Source organism: Capra hircus, chromosome 1 (genome assembly GCF_001704415.2).
Source record: "Capra hircus breed San Clemente chromosome 1, ASM170441v1, whole genome shotgun sequence".
Classification (NCBI taxonomy): domain Eukaryota; kingdom Metazoa; phylum Chordata; class Mammalia; order Artiodactyla; family Bovidae; genus Capra; species Capra hircus.
The window spans coordinates 39,349,213-39,372,779 of NC_030808.1; positions in this window are offsets into that span (position 1 = coordinate 39,349,213).

Consider the following 23,567-nt stretch of genomic DNA (forward strand, 5'->3'; position numbering starts at 1 on the left):
AAACTAATAAATACTTAAATATAAGGCTTAGAACCATAGAATTCTGATGAAAATGTAAGCTATATGTTCTGACATTATTAGCAATATTTATGGGACTACATCTAACTAAAAACTTTCACATGGAAAGAAACTATCAACAAAACAAAAAGACAGCCTACTGAATGGAAGATGATATCTGCAAATAAATATGCAAAGGAAATGCATACACATTTTTCCAAAGAAAACATACAAATTGACCTCATGAATATATACTCAATGACACTGTCATTAGGAAAATTCAAGTTAAAGCCATAATAAGATACACCTTGTCCCAGTCAGAATATGCATGCATGCTAACTAAGTTGCTTCAGTTCTGTCTGACTATTTTTGACCCTATGGGCCTAGACAGCATATTAAAAAGCAGAGACGTTACTTTGCTGACAAAGGTTCATCTAGTCAAAGCTATGTTGTTTTTTTTTTTTTTTTCCAGTAGTCATGTATGGATGTGAGAGTTCTACTATAAAGAAAGCTGAGCACTGAAAAATTGGTGCTTTTGAACTGTGGTGTTGGACAAGACTCTGAGAGTCCCTTGAACTGCAAGGAGATCCAACCAATCCATCTTAAAGGAAATCAGTCCTGAATATTCATTGGAAGAACTGATGCTAAAACTGAAACATGAATACTTTGGCCACCAGATGTGAAGAACTGACTCATTAGAAAAGACCTTGATGCTGGAAAAGATTGAAGGTGGGAGGAAAAGGAGACAACAGAGGATAAGATGGTTGTATGGCATTACTGACATGATGGACATGAGTTTGAGCAAACTCTGGGAGTTGATGATGGAAAGGAAGTCTGGCGTGCTGCAGTCCATGGTGTTACAAAGAGTTGGACACAACTGAGTGTCTGAACTGAATTGAACTGGATCTTAGTCCACCGGGCTCATCTATCCATGGGATTCTCCAGGCAAGAATACTGGAGTGTGTTGCCATGGCAATCCTTCCTCCAGGGGATCTTCCTGGCCCAGAAATCAAACCAATGTCTCTTAAGTCTCCTGCCTTGGCAGGAAGATTCTGTACCACTAGTGCCACCTAGGAAGCCTCTAGTCAGAATAGGTACCACCAAAAAGACAACAAATAATAAGTGTTGAGGAGGATGTGGAGAAACAGAAACCCTCATGCACTGTTGATGGGGTTGTAAATTCATTCAGCAAGTATGGAAAATGGTAAGGAGTTTCCTTTAAAAAATTAAAAATAGAACTGCCATTTTTGTTGTTCAATCACTAAGTAATATCCGACTCTTTGAGACCTCATGGACTGGAGCATGGTAGGCTTCCCTGTCCTTCTCTGTCTCCCAAAGTTTGCTCAAACTCATGTCCATATGAACCAGCAATTTCACTTCTGAGTATTCACCCAAAGAAAACAAAAACACTAATTTAAAAATATATGCACTCTAATATTTATATTAGCATTATTTACAAGTGCCAAGGTATGGAAGCACCTCCCTTCTTGAGAAGAAAATGATGGCAGCCTGTTCTCAGAGAAGTTTCACATATAGCTAAAAGGCACTCATGGACCTGAGCAGTGCATGGATTGTTTATGACCTTCCCAACCTTTGGTCAGCACCACTCTCTTGCTGGCCTTGGCTACTTGCTGTGTTTCTCGGATGGTGGTCATTCTCAGTTTAAATCCTTCCCTCTATTGCCATTGCCCTTTATCTAAAGCCACTGCCTCCTTCATAAACTGTGTATGACAAGAGAAAGACCAGTATAACTCTCAGCTAAAATTGAGTGGGACGTTATATAAAATGCAGCAACCAGTTCTGACTCAATGCAGCTGATAGAGACCACAGACATACAGCAGTATTGGATAACACATTTTCCTAAATCAGAGGTACTCTGGCTGCCCAGAAGGGCTGAATAACACAAACATGATATGATGAAGTTAAAGTGCTGGGTGGGTAAACATTTAACATTGAGAGACAGAGGATAAGAAAGAGCCAGCAGATTACTGGCTCATTCTTCTGGCCCAGATGGATGTTCTGACCTGTCACCATGGATGACAAATATGACCAAGAAAACAACTAACTTTCTTATGAGGCCAGGATAAATTTACCTTGGCAGCTCATTTCATTTGCTCTCTCTCCTAGCCTATGGTACTTCATTTTTGAATCACTCTTGCTTCATTGGATTGTAACCAACCAACATGAAGCATGTAAGCTTTGCCTCAAGCTAGTTTTTAGGGAAACTATAGAAAAAGACAATTTTCATCATATTATCAGTTAAGTTCAGTCACTCAGTCGTGTCTATTTGTGACCCCATGAAGCGAAGCATGCCAGGCCTCCCTGTCCATCACCAACTCCCAGAATTTACCCAAACTCATGTCCATTGAGTTGATGATGCCATCTAACTATCTCATTCTCTGTTGTTCCCTTTTCCATTCTCCTCCTGCTTTCATTCTTTCCCAGTATCAGGGTCTTTTCAAATGAGTCAGTTCTTCACATCAGGTGGCCAAACTATTGGAGTTTCAGCTTCAACATCAGTCCTTCCAGTGAACACCCAGGACTGATCTTCTTTAGGATGGACTGGTTGGATCTCCTTGCAGTCCAAGGGACTCTCAAGAGTCTTCTCCAACACCACAGTTCAAAAGCATTAATCCTTCTGCACTCAGCTTTCGTTATAGTCCAACTCTCACATCCATACCTGACCACTGGAAAAACCATAGCCCTGACTAGATGGACCTTTGTTGGCAAAATAATGTCTATGCTTTTGAATATGCTATCTAGGTTGGTCATAACTTTCCTTCCAAAGACTAAGCGTCTTTTAATTTCATGGCTGCAATCACCATCTGCAGTGATTTTGGAGCCCCCCAAAATAAGTCTGACACTGTTTCCACTCTTTCCCCATCTATTTGGTATTTGGCATGAAGTGATGGGACCAGATAAGTTTTCTGAACGTTGAGTTTTAAGTCATCTTTTCTACTCTCCTCTTTCACTTTAATCAGGAGGCGCTTTAGTTCTTCTTTTAGTTCTGCTATGAGGGTGGTGTCATCTGCATATCTGAGGTTATTGATAATTTCTCCCAGAAACCTTAATCCCAGCTTGTGCTTCATCCAGCCAAGCGTTTCTCATGATGTACTCTGCGTATAAGTTAAATAAGCAGGGTGACAATATACAGCCTTGACGGATTCCTTTTCCTATTTGGAACCAGTCTGTTGTTCCATGTCCAGTTCTAACTGCTGCTTCCTGACCTGTATACAGATTTCTCAAGAGGCAGTTCAGATTGTCTGGTATTCCCATCTCCTTCAGAATTTTCCACAGTTTATTGTGATCCACACAGTCAAAGGCTTTGGCATAGTCAATAAAGCAGAAACAGATGGTTTTCTGGAACACTCTGGCTTTTTCCATGATCCAACGGATGCTGGCAATTTGATCTCTGGTTCCTCTGACTTTTCTAAAACCAGGTTGAACATCAGGAAGTTCACAGTTCACTTATTACTGAAGCTTGGCTTGGAGAATTTTGAGCATTGCTTTACTAGTGTGTGAGATGAGTGCAATTGTGTGGTAGTTTGAGCATTCTTTGGCATTGCCTTTCTTTGGGATTGGAATGAAAACTGACCTTTTCTAGTCCTGTGGCCACTGCTGAGTGTTCCAAATTTGTTGGCATATTGAGTGCAGCACGTTCACAGCATCATCTTTCAGGATTTGAAATAGCTCTACTGGAATTCCATCACCTCCACTAGCTTTGTTCGTAATGATACTTCCTAAGGCCCACGTGACTTCACATTCCAGGATATCTGGCTCTAGGTGAGTGATCACACCATTGTGATTATCTTGGTCTTGAAGATCTTTTTTGTACAGTTCTTCTGTGTATTCTTGCTACCTCTTCTTGATATCTTCTGCTTCTGTTAGATCTATATCATTTCTGTCCTTTATGGTGCCTATCTTTGCATGAAAAATACCCTTGGTAGCTTTAATTTGCTTGAAGAGATCTCTAGTATTTCCCATTCTGTTCTTTTCATCTATTTCTTTGCATTGATCACTGAGGAAGGCTTTTTTATCTCTCCTTGCTATTGTTTGGAAGTTTGCATTCAAATGGGTATAACTTTCCTTTTCTCCTTTGCTTTTCACTTCTCTTCTTTTCATAGCTATTTGTAAGGCCTCCTCAGACAGCCATTTTGCTTTTTTGCATTTCTTTTTCTTGGGGATGTTTGTGATCCCTGTCTTCTGTACAATGCCGCGAACCTCTGTCCCTAGTTCATCAGGCACTCTATCTGATCTAGTCCCTTAAATTTATTGCTCACTTCCACTGCATAGTCATTAAGTGTTTGATTTAGGTCATACCTGAATGTTCTAATGGGTTTCCCCATTTTCCTCAATTTAAGTCTGCATTTGGCAGTAAGGAGTTCATGATCTGAGCCACAAAGTCAGCTCCCAGTCTTGTTTTTCTTACTGTATAGAGCTTCTCCATCTTTGGCTGCAAAGAATATAATCAGTCTTATTTTGGTGTTGACCATCTGGTGATATCCTTGTGTAGAGTTTTCTCTTGTGTTGTTGGAAGAAGGTGTTTGCTATGACCAGTGCATTCTCTTGGCAAAACTTTATTAGTCTTTGCTCTGCTTCATTCTGTATTTCAAGGCCAAATTTGCCTATTACTCCAAGTATTTCTTGACTTCCTACTTTTGCATTCCAGCCCCCTATAATGAAAAGGACATCTTTTGGGGATGTTAGCTCTAAAAGGTCTTGTAGGTCTTCATAGAACCGTTCAACTTCAGCTTTTTCAGTGTTACTGGTCAAGGCATAGACTTGGATTACTGTGATATTGAATGGTTTGTCTTGGAAACCAACAGAGATCATTCAGTCGTTTTTGAGGTTGGATCCAAGTGCCGCATTTTAGGCTCTTTTGTTGACCATGACGGCTACTCCATTTCTTCTAAGGGATTCTTGCCCACAGTAGTAGGTATAACGGTCTTCTGAGTTAAATTCACCCATTCCAATCCATCTTAGTCTGCTGATTCCTAGAACATCGACGTTCACTCTTGCCATCTCCTGTTTGACCACTTCCAATTTGCCTTGATTCATGGACCTAACATTCCAGGTTCCTATGAAATATTGCTTTTTAGAGCATCAGATCTTACTTCTATCATAGTCACATCTGCAACTGGGTATTGTTTTTGCTTTGGCTCCATCCCTTCATTCTTTTTGGAGTTACTTCTCTACTGATCTCCAGTAGCATTTTGGGCACCTACCGACCTGGGGAGTTCATCTTTCAGTATCCTATGTTTTTGCCCTTTCATACTGTTCATAGGGTTCTCAAGGCAAGAATACTGAAGTGGTTTGCCATTCTCTTCTCCAGTGGACCACATTCTGTCAGACCTCTCCACCATGGCCCATCTGTCTTGGGTGGTCCCTCACAGCATGGCTTAGTTTCATTGAATTAGACAAGCTGTGGTCTGTGTGATCAGATTGGCTAGGGGTCTGTGATCGTGGTTTCACTCTGTCTGCCCTCTGATACCCTCTCTCAGTGCCTATTGTCTTACTTGGGTTTCTTTTACCTTGGATGTAGGGTATCTCTTCACAGCTGCTCCAGCAAAGCACAGCTACTGCTCCTTACCTTGGACATGGGGTAGTTCCTCTCGGCTGCTTATACATTATAAACCACATATTTGACAAAATTTGGTATTTCCTCCTATTAATGATGAAAATATAGGTAATATTATGTTCTTCTGAATGCTGCTTTTTAGGTTTTGTTTCAAATCTCATATTTTTAAATCAAAGGGATTAGTTATTATCCATTATTAAATTTATTGTTTAAATGGCTTTCCTATTTGAAAAGTATTTGTCATCACTATTCATTTTCTAATTTAAGATATGATATATATATATATATTTTTTTTTTTTCAATTCTGAATTTCCTATACTGGTACATTCATCAGGTGCAATTTTTTTTCTAAAATTTTGAACAGAACCTAAACCAAATGTATTTCCATGATACATTATTCTGAGCCAATTAATACCTTGGAATATACTCAAAGTGGCTATATACCTATTTTTAAATTCAAATATTTTCATCTTAATTTCTACAGATATCTGTTTTCTGATGTCCTTCAGTTCATTTTCCTCAGTGCAATTTAATTTAATTTAATTTAATTGCACCAGTTTTTACATATTTTCTAATTTTTCTCAAAGGATCTATTCTATCATCAATGAGTTTCACCACTATTGCAGTTACTCTTTTATTTCTGTTTTTAAATTTTGAAATTGTTGCCCCACTATGGTGATTCATAAAAAGTACAATATCATACAACTGAGACTATTAGAAGCTAAATAAGATAATATATTTGAAGCACTTAGCACAAAGCAGAGCACAAAATAAGCACTCAATACTTTTTATATATTATTATTTCTTTTATTTTTACTAGTATCATTTATGCTAGGCTAAAAAATGTTTTCACAAAATAACAAGAACTAATCTCCAGAATCTGTGAGAATCTTTTGCCATACTTATATAGTAAATCATATTATTAAAATCATTTGAGAGGGAACAATCCTGGATTACCTGGGTGGGTCCAAAATGCAATTGCATCTGTCCTCATAAGAAGGAAACAGAGGGAATTTCACACAGATAGAAGAGAGCAAGATGCAGCCAGTAGAGAAATAGGAAAGGTGACAATGTAGGCAGAGATTAGAGAGATGCAGTCACAAATTAGGGAATGGTGGCAACTATATAATGCTGCAAGAGGCAAGAGAAAAATTTTCCTCGGGAGCTTCCAAAAGAGCAAAGTCTTAAAAAATTTTTATTTTGGCTAAGTGATACTATTTTCAGACTGTTGGCCTCTAGAATATGAGAGAGTAAGTTTCTGTTGTTTTATGCCACTAATTTTGTAGGAATTTGTTATTTCAGTCATAGGATATTAATACACTATTAAAACTATTATTATTTCAGGTTACATAAAATATTCTGTTTAAAATGTCTCTTGAACATAGAAATGTTAAAATATAAAAATGAATACTCTATAATTCAGCATGATAATCATTTTTAAGACAGGAGGTTCTCTTCTCTTGTTTTGCCTAAAATGGACTAAACTGCAGTGATATTATTTAGTTTTGTTTTACATGTGGGGAATAAAAGAAGACTGGGCATATTCAGTTTTCAACCCATATTAAGCAGTAGTGATAGAAATTGAAATATCCCAAATCCATTAAGGTAATCTTTACTGAATAACATAGATACATCTTAGAAGTGACACAGCAGCAAGAAAACAATTATAAAGTGATACAAGTGAGCACATGTATAAAACAAATGTACTATTTTAAGCAAAAATTGTAAAATGAGAAAATAGAAGCAAAGTTTGTATATTTTTGTGACTAGAGTTTTGATTTCTATTTTATTCTCACTTAACTGTCTTTGTATTTTATGTTTATCTTATGCTTATCTTATGTTTAGCATCAAGATAAAAACCATAAAAAAATTTCCAGGAAATATGCAGCATTTACATATTGTTTTGCTAAATGTTCGATTTCTCCTGACTGATGTCTCAGCTAAATATTCATTTCTAGGGAAATGATGTCTTCCTCTGAAATTAAACAATTGCAGAAAGATACGTATTCAGCCTGGATTTTATTATTTTATATAAGCTATACTTACTTTTAGGTGTTGACTATCTGGTGATGTCCATGTGTAGAGTCTTCTCTCGTGTTGTTGGAAGAGGGTGTTTGCTATGACCAGTGCATTTTCTTGGCAAAACTCTGTTAGTCTTTGCCCTGCTTCATTATGCATTCCAAGGCCAAATTTGTCTGTTACTCCAGGTGTTTCTTGACTTCCTACTTTTGCATTCCAGTCCCCTATAATGAAAAGGACATCTTTTTCGGGTGTTAGTTCTAAAAGGCCTTGTAGGTCTTCATAGAACCATTCAACTTCAGCTTCTTCAGCATTACTGGTTACACATAGACTTGGATTACAGTGATCTTGAATGGTTTGCCTTGGAGACGAACAGAGGTCATTCTGTTGTTTTTGAGATTGCATCCAAGTACTGTCTTGGACTCTTTTGTTGACCATGATGGCTACTCCATTTCTTCTGAGGGATTCCTGCCTGCAATAGCAGATATAATGGTCATCTGAGTTAAATTCACCCATTCCAGTCCATTTTAGTTCGCTGATTCCTATAATGTTGACGTTCACTCTTGCCATCTCTTTTTTGACCACTTCCAATTTGCCTTGATTCATGGACCTGACATTCCAGGTTCCTATGCAATACTGCTCTTTACAGCATTGGACCTTGCTTCTATCACCAGTCACATCCACAGCTGAGTATTGTTTTGCGTTGGCTCCATCCCTTCATTCTTTCCTGAGTTATTTCTCCACTGATCTCTAGTAGCATATTGGGCACCTACTGACCTGGGGAGTTCCTCTTTCAGTATTCTATCATTTTGCCTTTTCATACTGTTCATGGGGTTCTCAAGGCAAGAATACTAAAGTGGTTTGCCATTCCCTTCTCCAGTGGACCACATTCTCTCAGACCTCTCCACCATAATCCCCCCATCTTGGGTTGCCTTACGGGCATGGCTAAGTTTCACTGAGTTCAACAATGCTGTGGTCCTAGTGCGATTAGATTGGCTAGATTTCTGTGAGTATGGTTTCAGTGTGTCTGCCCTCTGATGCCCTCTTGCAACACCTACCATCATACTTGGGTTTCTCTTACCTTGGGCGTACACATGGACATCACCAGATGGTCAACACTGAAATTAGATTGATTATATTCTTTGCAGCCAAAAATAGAGAAGATCTATACAGTCAACAAAAACAAGATCAGGAGCTGACAGTGGCTCAGATCATGAACTCCTTATGACCAAATTCAGACTTAAATTGAAGAAAGGAGGGAAACTGCTAGACCATTCAGGTATGACCTAAATCAAATCCCTTATGATTATACAGTGGAAGTGAGAAATAAATTTAAGGGACTAGATCTGATAGACGGAGTGCCTGATGAACTATGGAAGGAGGTTCGTGACACAGCACAGGAGACAGGGATCAAGACCATCCCAATGGAAAAGAAATGCAAAAAAGAAAATGGCTGTCTGGAGAGGCCTTACAAATAGCCTTGAAAAGAAGAGAAACAAAAAGCAAAGGAGAAATGGAAAGATATAAACATCTGAATGCAGATTCCATAGAATAGCAAGAAGAGATAAGAAAGGCTTCTTTAGCGATCAGTGCAAAAGAATAGAGGAAAACAACAGAATGGGAAAGACTAGAGATCTCTTCAAGAAAATTAGAGATACCAAGGGAACATTTCATGCAAAGATGGGCCCGATAAAGGACAGAAATGGTATGGACCTAACCGAAGCAGAAGATATTAAGAAGAGGTGGCAAGAATACACAGAAGAACTATACAAAAAAGATCTTTACGACCTGTATAATCACGATGGTGTGGTCACTCATCTAGAGCCAGACATCCTGGAATGTGAAGTCAAGTGGGCCTTAGAAAGCATCACTATGAACAAAGCTAGTGGAGGTGATGGAATTCCAGTTGAGCTATTTCAAATCCTGAAAGATGATGCTGTGAACGTGCTGCACTCAATATGCCAGCAAATTTGGAAAACTCAGCAGTGGCCACAGGACTGGAAAAGGTCAGTTTTCATTCCAATCCCAAAGAAAGGCAATGCCAAAGAATGCTCAAACTACCACACAATTGCAATCATCTCACATGCTAGTAAAGTAATGCTCAAAATTCTCCAAGCCAGGCTTCAGCAATACATGAACCGTGAACTTCCAGATGTTCAAGTTGGTTTTAGAAAAGTCAGAGGAACCAGAGATCAAATTGTCAGCATCCGTTGGATCATGGAAAAAGCCAGAGTGTTCCAGAAAAATATCTATTTCTGCTTTATTGACTATGCCAAAGCCTTTGACTGTGTGGATCACAACAAACTGTGGAAAATTCTGAGAGAATGGGAATACCAGACCACCTGATCTGCTTCTTGAGAAATCTGTATGCAGATCAGGAAACAACAGTTAGAACTGGACATGGAACAACAGACTGGCTCCAAATAGGAAAAGGAATATATCAAGGCTGTATATTGTCACCCTGGTTATATAACTTATATGCAGAGTACATCATGAGAAACACTGGGCTGGAAGAAGCACAAGCTGGAATCAAGATTGCTGAGAGAAATATCAATAACCTCAGATACGCAGATGACACCACGCTTTTGGCAGAATGCAAAGAGGAAATAAAAAGCCTCTTGATGAAAGTGAAAGAGGAGAGTGAAAAAGTTGGCTTCAAGCTCAACATTCAGAAAATGAAGATCATGGCATCTGGTCCCATCACTTCATGGGAAATAGATGGGGAAACAGTGGAAACAGTGTCAGACTTTAGTTTTTTGGGCTCCAAAATCACTGCAGATGGTGACTGCAGCCATCAAAATAAAAGACGCTTACTCCTTGGAAGAAAAGTTATGACCAACCTAGATAGCACATTCAAAAGCAGAGACATTACTTTGCCAACTAAATTCCGCCTAGTCAAGGCTAAGGTTTTTCCAGTAGTCATGTATGGATGTGAGAGTTGGACTGTGAAGTAGGCTGAGCACCGAAGAATTGATGTTTTTGAACTGTGGTGTTGGAGAAGACTCTTGAGATTCCCTTGGACTGCAAGGAGATCCAATCAGTCCATTCTGAAGGAGATCAGCCCTGGGATTTCTTTGGAAGGAATGATGGTAAAGCTGAAACTCCATTACTTTGGCCACCTCATGCAGAGTTGACTCATTGGAAAAGACTGATGCTGCAAAGGATTGGGAGCAGGAGGAGAAGGGGATGACAGAGGATGAGATGGCTGGATGGCATCATTGACTCGACGGAGGTGAATCTGAGTGAACTCCGGGAGTTGGTGATGGACAGGGAGGCCTGGCTTGCTGTGATTCATGGGGTCGCAAAGAGTCAGACACCCTTTAGCGATTGAACTGAACTGAACTGAACTGATACTTATTTTTAAAAAAATTCCTCTTTTTGAGTTGATTATTCCATATATGCCCTAATGGTTGGAACTGTTAGTAAAAAAAAAAAAAATACTCTGTGTATCACATGAACATAGGAATACTGTGGGTCATTCTATGATGGGTTGTATTGAACAACTAAGGCAGAATTTTAGGCAAAATCTGATACATTTTGTCCTATAGGCATTGAGCCACAACTTAACACAGTGACTAAGTGTATGGATTCTGGAACTTGCTTCCTCCATTTTTATTACACTTCTGCCACTACTAATTGCATCTTGATTTTCTCAATACTTATTGGATATTTAATATAAGTAAAACACTTGGAATATTGCCTGAAAACATAAAATTTACTCAGTAAATTGTATTGGTTTTTTATTATTATTTGAAGCTTAAATTTCTAGGAAATATTTGTTAATGCCCAGAGCAGATCCAATCAGTCCATCCTAAAGGAGATCAGTCCTAGGTGTTCATTTGAAGGACTGATGTTGAAGCTGAAACTCCAATACTTTGGCCACCTGATATGAAGAGCTGACTCATAGGAAAAGACTCTGACCCTGTAGGGATTGGGGGCAGGAGGAGAAGGGGATGACAGAGGATGAGATGATTGGATGGCATCACCAAATATATGGACATGGTTTTGGGTGGACTCCGGGAGCTGGTGATGGACAGGGAGGCCTGGCATGCTGTGGTTCATAGGGTTGCAAAGAGTCAGACAGGACTGTGCGACTGAACTGAACTGAAGTGACAAAGAGTCACTTTGTCAAGACACTACAGAGCTAACCTGTGTGCAGCTGCTTCCAAATATTTGAGGGGCAGAAGGGAACTGGAGAAGTGACATTTCTGGGTTACAGTATATATCTGTTTTTTAGCTTGTTTGATTTGTTAATACTTTTTAAAACTATTATGCCAATAATCATGATGATTATTGGTCTGTTATTTTATTATTTTATTTTTCTATTTGGGTTATGCTAGCTTTATAAATTGAATTGGAAAATAGTCCCTCCTTCTCCACTTTCAGAGAAACAAATATTAACAGATTTTCTTACTTGAATGTTTGATAGAATTTATCAGTGAAATCCTCTAGATGTACATTTTTCTTTCAGAAAGGTTTTTAAAATAACTTATTCAACCATAGATATATTTGGGTTTAATTTTCTTGCAAAACATTTTACAAATTATGTTTTCAACAAATTTAAACACTTTTAAGCTCTAAAAATGTGTTGACATGAAATTACTCTGATTATCATTTTAATGTCTGTAGGATGATTGCTGACAATCCCTTTATTTTATTTCTTCTTTTGCTGATTTGGGTTCTCTGTGTTTTGGAAGAGTATGAAGAAAGATTGTCAATATTTCTTATATTTTTGAACAACCAGATTTTGGCTTTTTTAATTTTCTGCCTTTAATCTTTTACCTACTTCATTGGTTTTCATTATTTTCATCGTTCTGTCTCCTTTTGCATTACTATTCTCTTTCTTGTTTTGTGTCTTAAAACGGAAACTCAGGTTATTGACTTCAGAACATCCTTTTCTCTAATATTAACTATAACTTTTTCTCTGAGTCCTGTTTTAGCTGCATCCTAGCGAATTTTCATGCTATAATTCCACTAATATACTAGCTGCTTCTTTTATGATTTCACAAATGAAATGACTTTATGGAGCTTGTCACCTTTGCTTCTTGTCCTGCTTTTTACAAGGAACTTATCTTTCCTTTCCCCATTGGCCCTGTCTTGCTCAGTTTGGATTCTCCCACCTGCACTGGTCTCTATAGTGCGGAGCTTTGTGTTGGCAGGGCGTTGAGTTGTGTTAATTTAGTGTATTAATAGGGTTCAGACTGCTCCAGCACTCTAAATTCTGCATTACTCATCAGATTAATCTCGAGTAACTCTCTGATTTTCATTGCTCTTTAAGACTGGCCTAACATATCTTCCTCTAACTAAAACTTTCAGCAGAAGCCCAGTTGGGTTCTTCTGCTTCTTCCCATTAGAGACACAATGGAATTCTTCTGGCTACCAATGTGTTGCCCTTGCTTACATGGGTTTATGAGTCTTCAAAGATATTTAGAGATATTCTGCCACCAAGTTTAGCAACCGATCTTATCCAGATGTCTTTAGTTTTACTATCCTGGTGGTTTTTATCTGTTTTTAATGAAGAATTTGATAAGATGAAAAGGAATAACTGTGATCTTGCCATCACCATCTTCTCTAGAACTTCTCCTCTTGTAACTCTTTTTATTTGCACAATATGTAACTGACCTTTATGCATTTATGAACTAATTTATAAATTATCATATAATATATGGATATTAAAATATAGAGAGAATTCAGTCAGCAAAGGGAATTATGATTACCCTAATGAGTAGTCATTTAGTAACAGTAATTTTTAATATTCCTTAAGCATATGAAGTACGCATTTAATAAATGTATTTTACCTTAGCTATTCTTTAAAGTTAAATCCAGATGTCAGATATATAAAATGTCAACCCTTTGAGATTTATTTATTTAAGTAGCTTCATAGGATTTTTTTTTAGGGAATTTTCTAGGTGAATTGTAACAGTGATTTGGTAACAAATATACAGAGAGAATAATTTTTGAAACTAATACCTACTCATTTCATTCAGCAGAAAATCAGTTGGGTCAGTGGTGATGCAAAATAAATACATTGTGAAAACAAAATGGTTTATTTGTATTGAGTTTTATCTGCCTTTAGGGCTTTACATGTTTCACTAAATTGAAATTTCATACACTGAGAATAACTCTGATAGCTCAGTAGCTTTCTATTCCTATGCTTTTCTGATAATGTCCTTTCTAGAATAGAAAATAAATGAGAAATTAATTGCTTAAACTCTGAAAAATGCTTTTCTTTGAACTCAATGAAGCACAAAGATAAATAGTGTATTACCAAAGGGAATTTAGCTCTATTTATGACTGCTTGTAGTGTGAAAAATATTGCTTGTGATCTCTAAAGACTTTCTTTATTTTCAAAACATGGTATGTTCCTCACTCTATTAGAGAAAAATGGAAATGCAAAATAGAATCTGGATTAAGGGACTTTACTTAAACAATTTTTAAATGATTCTGTGTCATTTTTGTGGTGTTTTGAATTCTATTAAAACCTTAACTGATATGGCTTCTCAAATAATGATGTACTGTAGTATATTTACACTCTAAATTTTTTGCCATTCTTTATCATCCATGTTACTTATTCTATCTAATAATCATTTACTATGATACAAGTGTTTTCTTTTCTTTTTCCATGCATCTTTTGAAAATTTTGAACTAGAAATATAGAATCTGTTTGAAACAAGTTTGTAGGTTTGTTACAGCCATCTAGCATCTAAACATAGCTCTTGACATAGTTCATAACATAAATTATATTTTCATATGGATTTTATCATTTAGAAAAATACAGAGTATGCTTTACAAATAACATAAACAATAAAACATATATTAAATTATTTGTTTCACTGAAACACTAGATTGAACATAGCTAAAGTGCATAAGCTAATTTTCTATGAATTCTAAGTTAGTATTATGTATATTTAACACACGATGGAGAGACTCCAATAAATTACATCTTTTAACCATTTATATATTATGTATTAACCACTATATATGTTATAAATCAAGTACTAGATTTAATATAATTTCTGTTAGGCTATATTGCACTATTTTGTCATTATTCTTATTTACCTCAAACTTAATAATACAATAAAGCATAGCTCATTGAAGGAAAGATTTTTGCACATTCCTTTGCTACCTAATATTTAGTATGAAATTTATTGAAAAGTTGATAGAAAATATCAACTAATATTTTATATACATACACACATATTTTTTATTTAGTCACCAAGCCATTCTGACTCTTTTTGTGACCGCATGAACTGCAGTCCACCAGACTCCTCTGTCCATGGGATTTCCCAGGCAAGAATACTGGAGTAGATTGCCATTCTCTTCTTATGGGGATATTTCCAATGCAAGGATCAAACCCTCATCTTCCTGCATTGCTAGGTGGTTCTTTATCACTGAGCCACCAGGGAAGACTGTACATATACATATAATAACTATCAAGTTTATATTTGTATAGTCATAGGTTAACTCATTTGAAATAAGTTCCAGAGTTAAGATATATATATATAAAGTTAATTTCCTCTGTTTCTTTGTATTTTTCACATAAGAAGACTTTCTTATCTTTCCTTGCTATTCTTTGGGACTCCGCATTCAGATTGGTATACCTTTCTTTTTCTCCTTTGCTTTCACTTATCTTCTTATCTCAGTTATTATAAACACTTCCTCAGGAAATAACTTTGCCTTTTTGCATTTCTTTTTCTTGGAGATGTATTTGACACCACCTCCTATACCATGTTATGAACCTCCATCAATAGTTCTTCAGGCATCCTGTCTATCAGATCTAATCCTTTGAATCTATTTCTCAGTTACATTTTATAATCATACAAGATTTGATTTAGGTCATATCTGAATGGCCTAGTGGTGGATCACAACAAATTTGTGGGAAATTCTTAAAGCTATGGGAATATCAGACCACCTGACTTGCCTCCTGGGAAACCTGTGTGAAGGAGAAGAAGCAACAGTTACAATCAGACATGGAACTACAAACTGGTGCAAACTTGGGAAAGGAGTACTTCAAGGCTGTATACTGTCACCTTGCTTTTTTAATATATATGTAAATTATACCATGTGAGATTGCTAAGACAAATATCAATAATCTCAGATATGCAGATTCCAACACCCTAATGGCTGAAAATGAAGAGGAGCTAAAGAACTTCTTAATGAAGATGAAAGAGGAAAGTGAAAAATCTGGCTTAAAACTAAACATTCAAAAAATGAATATCATGGTATGCAGTCCCATTCAGTCAGTTCAGTTCAGTCGCTCTGTTGTGCCCTGCTCTTTGCAACCCCATGGACTTCAGCACACCAGGCCTCCCTATCCTTCACCAACTCCCAGAGCTTGCTCATACTCATGTCCATCAAGTTGGTGATGCCATTCAATAATCTCATCCTCTGTCGTTCCTTTCTCCTCCTGCCTTCAAACTCCCCCAGCATCTGGATCTTTTCCAGTGAGTCAGTTTTTCACATCAGGTGGCCCAAGTTTCAGCTTCAACATCAATACTTCCGATGAATATTCAGGACTGATTTCCTTTAGGACGGACTGGTTGGATCTCCTTGCAGTACAAGGGAGTCTCAGGAGTCTCCTCCAACACCACAGTTCAAAAGCATCAATTCTTCAGTGCTCAGCTTTCTTTATAGTCCAACTCTCACATGACTACTGGAAAAACCATAGCTTTGACTAGATGGACCTTTGGCAAAGTAATGTCTCTGCTTTTTAACATGCTGTCTAGGTTGGTCATAGCTTTTCTTCCAAAAATCAAGTGTCTTTTAATTTCATGGCTTCAGCCAACCTCTGCAGTGTTTCTGGATCCGAAGAAAATAAAGGATGTCACTGTTTCCATTTTTCCCCCATCTATTTGCCATGAAGTGATTGGAACAGATGCCATGATCTTTTTCTTTTTTATCTTTGTTTTTTGAATGTTGAGTTTTAAGCCAGCTTTTTCACTCTCATCTTTCACTTTCATCAAAAGGCTTTTTAGTTTCTCTTCACTCTTTGCCATAAGAATGGTGTCATCTGTGTATCTGAGGTTATTGATATTTCTCCTGGCAATCTTAATTCCAGTTTGTGCTTCATCCAGCCCAGCGTTTCTCATGATATACTCTGCATATAAGTTAAATAAGATGGTCTGTTATTCCCATGTCTTGAAGAATTTTCCACAAGATATGGGAATACCAGACCATTTTACCTGCCTCCTGAGAAATCTGCATGCAGGTCAAGAAGTAACAGTTAAAACTATACATGGAAAAACAGACTGGTTCCAAACTGGGAAAAGAGTATGTCAGGCTGTCTATTGTTTTCTCAGTATAAATTAAATAAGCAGGGTAACACCAGTCCCGTTACTTCATGGCAAATAGATGGGGAAAAAATGGAAACAGTGACAGACTTTATTGTCTAAGTCTCCAAAATCAATGCAGACAGTGACTGCAGCCATGAAATTAAAAGACACTTGCTCCTTGGAAGAAAGGTTATGACAAACCTAGACAGTGTGTTCAAAACAGAGACATCATTTTTCCAGCAAAGGTCAACAGAGTCAAAGCTATGGTTTTTCTAGTATTTATGTATGGATGTGAGAACTGGACCATAAATAAGGCTGAGTGTTGAAGAATTGATGCTTTTAGACAGTGGTTCTGGAGAAAACTTTTGAGAATCCCTTTAACATCAAGAAGATCAAACCAGTGATTCTAAAGAAAATCCACCTTGAATATTCATTGGAAGGACTGATGCTTAAGCTGAAGCTCCAATATTTGAGCGCCTGATGCAAAGAATTGACTCATTGCAAAAGACACTGATGCTGGGAAAGATTGAGGGCAAAGGGAGAAAGGGTCGACAGAGGATGAGATGGTTGGATGGCATCATCAACTCAATGGACTTGAATTTGAGCAAACTCCGGGAGATAGTGAAGGACAAGGAAGCCTGGTGTGTTGCAGTCCGTGGGATCGTAAAGTGTCGGACATGACTGAGCAACTGAAGAACAACAACCTAGTGAACTTCCTTCTATCCCTATTTGAATAATTAGCATCTCCAATATACATTGTTTTATGTTGGACAAAGCACAGCAAAACAACTGCATATCACTGCTAGGGTGACCATCTTGCTCCAAAGTAAACAGATACATTGTGTGTGTGTGTGTGTGTGTGTGTGTGTGTGTTAGTTGGTCAGTCATGTCTGACTCTTTGCAACCCCATGGACTGTAGCCCACCAAGCTCCTATCTCCATGGAATTCTCTAGGCAAGAATACTGGAGTAGGTAGCCATTCCCTTCTTCAGGGGATCTTCCTGACCCAGGGATTAAATCTGGGTCTCTTGCATTGCAGGCAGTTTCTTTACCACCTGAGCCACCATGGAAGACCCCTAAAAGACACTTTGCATATAGGTATACGCTGATACAAACAATGAGTGACTTATTACAAAGTAATACTGACGTGGAGATTCATATTGTCCGTAATGAGGTAATTTTCATATGATTAAAGGAAATAGTGGAGATCGTAAAAATTTGTCTATTTCTGTCACTGATAATTTATATATCCGATCTAAGTTATTGCTCAGTATGCCTCTGTTAACTTTCCTTTCTCAACAATGGGTCAAATTATTTTGTCTTGCTTCTTGATTTTTGATCAAGATATTCTAGATATCTTGCTTTACAAAATTAAAAATTGCAGTATGTATTATTATTTATTCCCAGGAAAAGTTATGCCAAGTCAATAAAATCTATCTGAGCTGAGTTTGAATTTATTATTTATTGCCTTATTTTGGCTCAGCTCAGCACTAGCTTCACATGTTTTGAAGGCAACATGAGGGTTTATTCCTCAGCAGAACACTGGATCGGAGCACAGTAGAGATTTTGTGTTCACTAGCTGATATGCTTCCAAGGCACCAACTTTCCTAACGATGGAAGAGCCGTCTGCCTTGAAATGTGGATACCAGGTGTGGGAGTTACTTTAGTCCTCTTTGTTCTATCATTCCAGCAGTAGCTTTCTGTCTCTCAGAATAGAGACACTTCCCTATCTATAAACCTGCATTTTACAATGAGGACCTGATGTTTTCTACCAGGTTGTCTGTGTCTCTCTTTGTGACTGCAGCTTCAGCCAAGACATTGCCTTTCATCTACAGAGGATCTGCTCAGACTCTGAGGAGACCTCTCTGTTTCCTTGCCTTAATTCCAATCTTTTGCCTACTATCACTGTGCATTTGTTAAAAGTCTATAGGAAAGTGTTGGCCAGTAGCTACATATGCAGTCAGACAGACTGTAGGCTATGAATCATACAGTCATTAATCGTTTATGCCAGACCAGTTACAGCTAGTTGTGTGATTAACATATGGTTAATTTCTCATTAATCCTGTCTGTATTGTATTTCTCTGTCCCACTACTCCATCAAGGATGAAGGCCAAGCTGGATCACGTCTCTCCTAGAAATGACAACTTACATTCTGAAATTTAGTTCACTTAAGTTTCTTTGCATGCTTAACCATTTAATAGGCTTGAAAATTATGCTGGTTTAACTGGTCCAGTTTGCTTTTATGTGTAGGGTGAGAGCAATACTCTCTTGCTAGTTTCTACATCCTAATTAGAAGCTATAGTTTAGCGGATTTCTCTTTCAGCTGGTAATTATAAAAGTATATACAGTTCATATTTTAAATCTACCTTCATTGGTATGACATATTTATAAAGAATAAGCTTATACTTATTTTTCTGCTCCTTGTACACTATATTATACCTAATAATCATTACTTCCTCATTAACTGTTTAAATTCTATTGTTTGATTAAAAATTATAATTTATCCATATAACTTTGCTTCTTCATTTTCCTGTATCAGATACATTTGCTAAAGTTCATCTATATTATATATAGGAAGTTTATACTGAATAGACTTGATTTTATTTATAAACTATTGTCCACTTTTTGGTGGAAATCAGCTTATCAAAATTGATGTACAGTATTAGAGAAAATACATAATAATACATATATGTGGGCATTGAAATGGGACAAGTATACTGCATCCACTTATGAAAGTCATCAATGTGAGCACTTTTCCAGTTGCAAGAACTCATTATATTGGCATTCAGAAAGAGTCATTCAAATGTCAACTTCTCTTAAACTCAGAATCTGAATAGTTCTTGAGATATCTAACAGAAGTGTGTAAAAGAGAAAAACAAAGTTAAATAGATGCATGGAAGAAAGTCACATTCAGGAAGCCAACAAACATTATTGGAAAAAAATCTAGGTCACCAAGTAAGTATAATTTTTTTAGAGATACTGAGTAGTATTTAATCAGTGGTTTTCATGAATGACAATATGGAATACATGCATTATTTAAAAAGTACATTCATTTTCCCTAATAGACTTGTACTAACATATTAAATAAATGATTAAGATGTAAATTACGGAAAAACTACTTAAATATAGAATCTTGAATAAGATTGTCAAACTAATAGAAATTCAAAGGAAAAGCAATAAAAAGAAAATAAAACTAAGTATGCTGCTGCTGCTAAGTTGCTTCAGTTGTATTCAACTCTGTGCGACCCCATAGATGGCAGCCCACCAGGCTCCCCCATCCCTGGGATTCTCCAGGCAAGAACACTGAAGTGGGTTGCCATTTCCTTCTCCAGTGCATGAAAGTGAAAAGTGAAAGTGAAGTTGCTCAGTCGTGTTTAACTCTTAGCGACCCCATGGACTGCAACCTACCAGGCTCCTCTGTCCATGGGATTTTCTAGGCAAGAATACTGGAGTGGGGTGCCATTGCCTTCTCTGAAAACTAAGTATAGAATCAACGATAATTCTATTTATTAAACTGAATCAGAGAACAGCATTTATTTAAGAATAAACAGATGTGGAAGTGGAAATTCAACAAACCTAATGGGATCAAAAATTCTTAAGGTTTAGTAATGTCTACACTGACAGTTATTTTAAGACATGTTTTATTGTTACTGCCACAGTTTTCATGTTAAATAGTGACTTATTTATTCCTTTTTTGAAACACCAGGATCAAATACTCTTCCACTGAAGAATAAAGCTGACTGACCAACCATTTCAACATAAATGTGAGAAATAGAGGTTCCTTAAAGATGAAGTCAAGTGGGTGGAAGAGTGTCAAATCAAAATGGTATATTTTGATTTTAAAAGATCAAGAAATTAAAAGCCTTGAACATGTTTGGTAGAAGTTCAGGAAATATGTGCTATGGAAGATTTGGGTTTCACTTAGGCAATCAAATAAACTCATTTATAAATGTTGCCGTGTGTGTGTGTGTGTGTGTGTGTCTAGATGTAAACACTGTACTGTAAATATAGATATAAGAGACTTTGGGGTTTAAATAAAGATATACCAGCCTTTCTGGTGGCTCAGTTAGAAAAGAACTTGCCTGCAATGCAGGAGACCCAGGTTCAATACCTTGGTTAGGAGGATCACCTGGAAAAGAAAACGGTAACCCACCTGAGTATTGTTGCCTGGGAAATCCCATGGACAAAGGAGCACAGAGGACTACAGACAATGAGGTTGCAAGACCCATGGGTCACAAGAGTCAAACATGACTTAGTGACTAAAATCACCAACACTACCACCAGTGCAGAGAAAGTGTGTCTGAAAAATAAATAGAAAGGAGTGTCAAAATAAAAAAGGGAACTAAGCATTTTATAATTAAAAATATTTTAAACATTCGACTTCAGTGTTCCAGCGTATGGATCTACTGAGAATCACACAGCTGCAAGATTCTAGGCAATATTTTTCTGTAAAATTCTTGCTCTATATTTGAGAACCTCTGGTGATACCAACCTGTCATTCCTTCTCACTTTCTATTAGGATATAAAACTATATTCATAGATTATAAAAAATTGATTAGGTTTTACATTAGAAATTCAAAACAAGCAGAAGGATAGTCCCGTCATGAGGAAGAATCTGAATCTTGGAGAGGACAGTTGTTTCAAATTACATACACAAAAGCTTCCACCTCCTGCCACATTCAAATGTGCCTGTTTTCTATCCCTACTGCTACTCATTGTATTAGTTAGGGTTCTTCAGAAAAACAGAAACAACAGAATATTTGTATATGCGTAAATCGTATATGCATGCCTGCTAAGTCGCTTCAATCGTATCCAACTCTGTGTGACCGCATGGACTATAGCCCATTGGGTTCCTCTCTCCATGGGATTCTCCAGGCAAAAATACTGGAGTGAGTTGCCATGCCCTTCTCCGGGGGATATTCCTTACCCAGTGATTGAACCTGTGCTTTTGAACTGTGGTGTTAGAGAAGAATCTGGAGAATCCCTTGGACTGCAAGGGATCAAACCATCAATCCTAAAGGAAATGAGTCCTGAATATTTTTTGAAAGGACTGGTGCTGAAGCTCCAATACTTTTGCCACCTGATGCAAAGAACTGACTTAGTGGAAAAGACCCTGATACTGGAAAGATTGAAGGCAGGAGGAGAAGGGGATGACAGAAGATGAGGGGTTGGATGACATCACCAACCCGATGGACATGAGTTTGAGCAGGCTTTAGGAGTTGGTGATGGACAGGGAGGCCTGGCATGCTGCAGTCCATTGGGTCGCAAAGAGTCAGACATAACTGAGTGACTGAACTCAACTCCCTTAAAACATTTTATGTTAGTTTCTATTAAAACAAAATATGTTCCCCTTCTTCCTTCCTGATTGCTTCTTAATATTATATGCTAGTCTTATTTTCTCTATGCAATTTCTAAAGGTTGAAGTGCCTTGGATTTCAGTTGTGGGACCTCTCATATATCACTTCCATCAAGAATCTCATTTCTTTCCATAATTTTAAATTCCACATCTAGAATAATTCAAACATTAATATAGCCATAATTATCTTTGCTTCTGCTCCATACCCACATTTCCATACCCACAAAGACAACTGCATATTTGATGTCGCCATTTGGTCATTTCATGAATATCTCAAACTTAAAATGTCCACTCATTAAAAATACTTCTCCAGTCTCCCACCCCTCAAATAGATGCTTTGTTTGTTAGCCAGTGAGACATTTTCTTGACCCCATTCCTTTCTTTCATTCTCCACATTTAAACCAGCACTAATTTCTCTGAGTTTCTAAATATATTAGCTTCCATTTGCTGTAGTAACAAATCATCACAAACTTAAGAATTTAAAACAAAATAAATGTATTCCATTATATTTTTGAATGCTAGAAGTCTAAAATCAGGCACTTTGCAGGGTTATGTTCTAACTGAAGAATGCATGATGTTAGTTTAAGTTGATTCAGTCATGCCCAACTCTTTGCAATACTATGTACTATAGCTTGCCAGGCTCCTCTGTCCGTGGGATTCTCCAGGCAAGAATACTGCCTCCTCCAGGGATTTTTCCAACCCAGGAATCAAACCAAAGGCTCTTATGTCTCCTGCATTAGCAGGTGTGTTCTTTATCACTAGCACCATCTGGGAAGCCTTTTGAAACCCAGAGAGCTATCTACAAAAGCAGGCTCCTGCTCAGGACACTTTTGGATGCAATATGCCAGCTCTGCACACAGCTCTAAGGCCACACACGTGTGGCCACTCGATCACTGCTCCATGAGGGACCAGCTTGACTGGCTCTCATGGGAGACCTGGAGAACATTGTAGGAGGAGGATCTCCTGGAGAGAAGACATCCTTCCTGATGAAGCAAGCCCAAGTTCAAAGCAGACTGAGGGCACCTGTGGGAAGACCACTGTGTCCAGCTTCTTTTGGAAGAATTTTATGTTAGAATTTTATTTTTAAAAAATGTAATTTTTGAAAGAATTCATAGGATAATTCATTTCCTTGCCTTTCCTAACTTCTAGACGCTGCTTAGATTCCTTGGCATGTGGCACCTTCCTATGTGTTTAAAGCTGGCAATGTAACATTTCCTCTCTCTTTCTCTTGCTCTCTCTCATTCCCTCCTTCTGTTCTTCTCCTCTTTTTACTCTCATCTCTGTTTTCATCATCATATCTCCTTCTCTGACATTGTATCTCCTGTCTCCCTTATTTCCTTATAAGG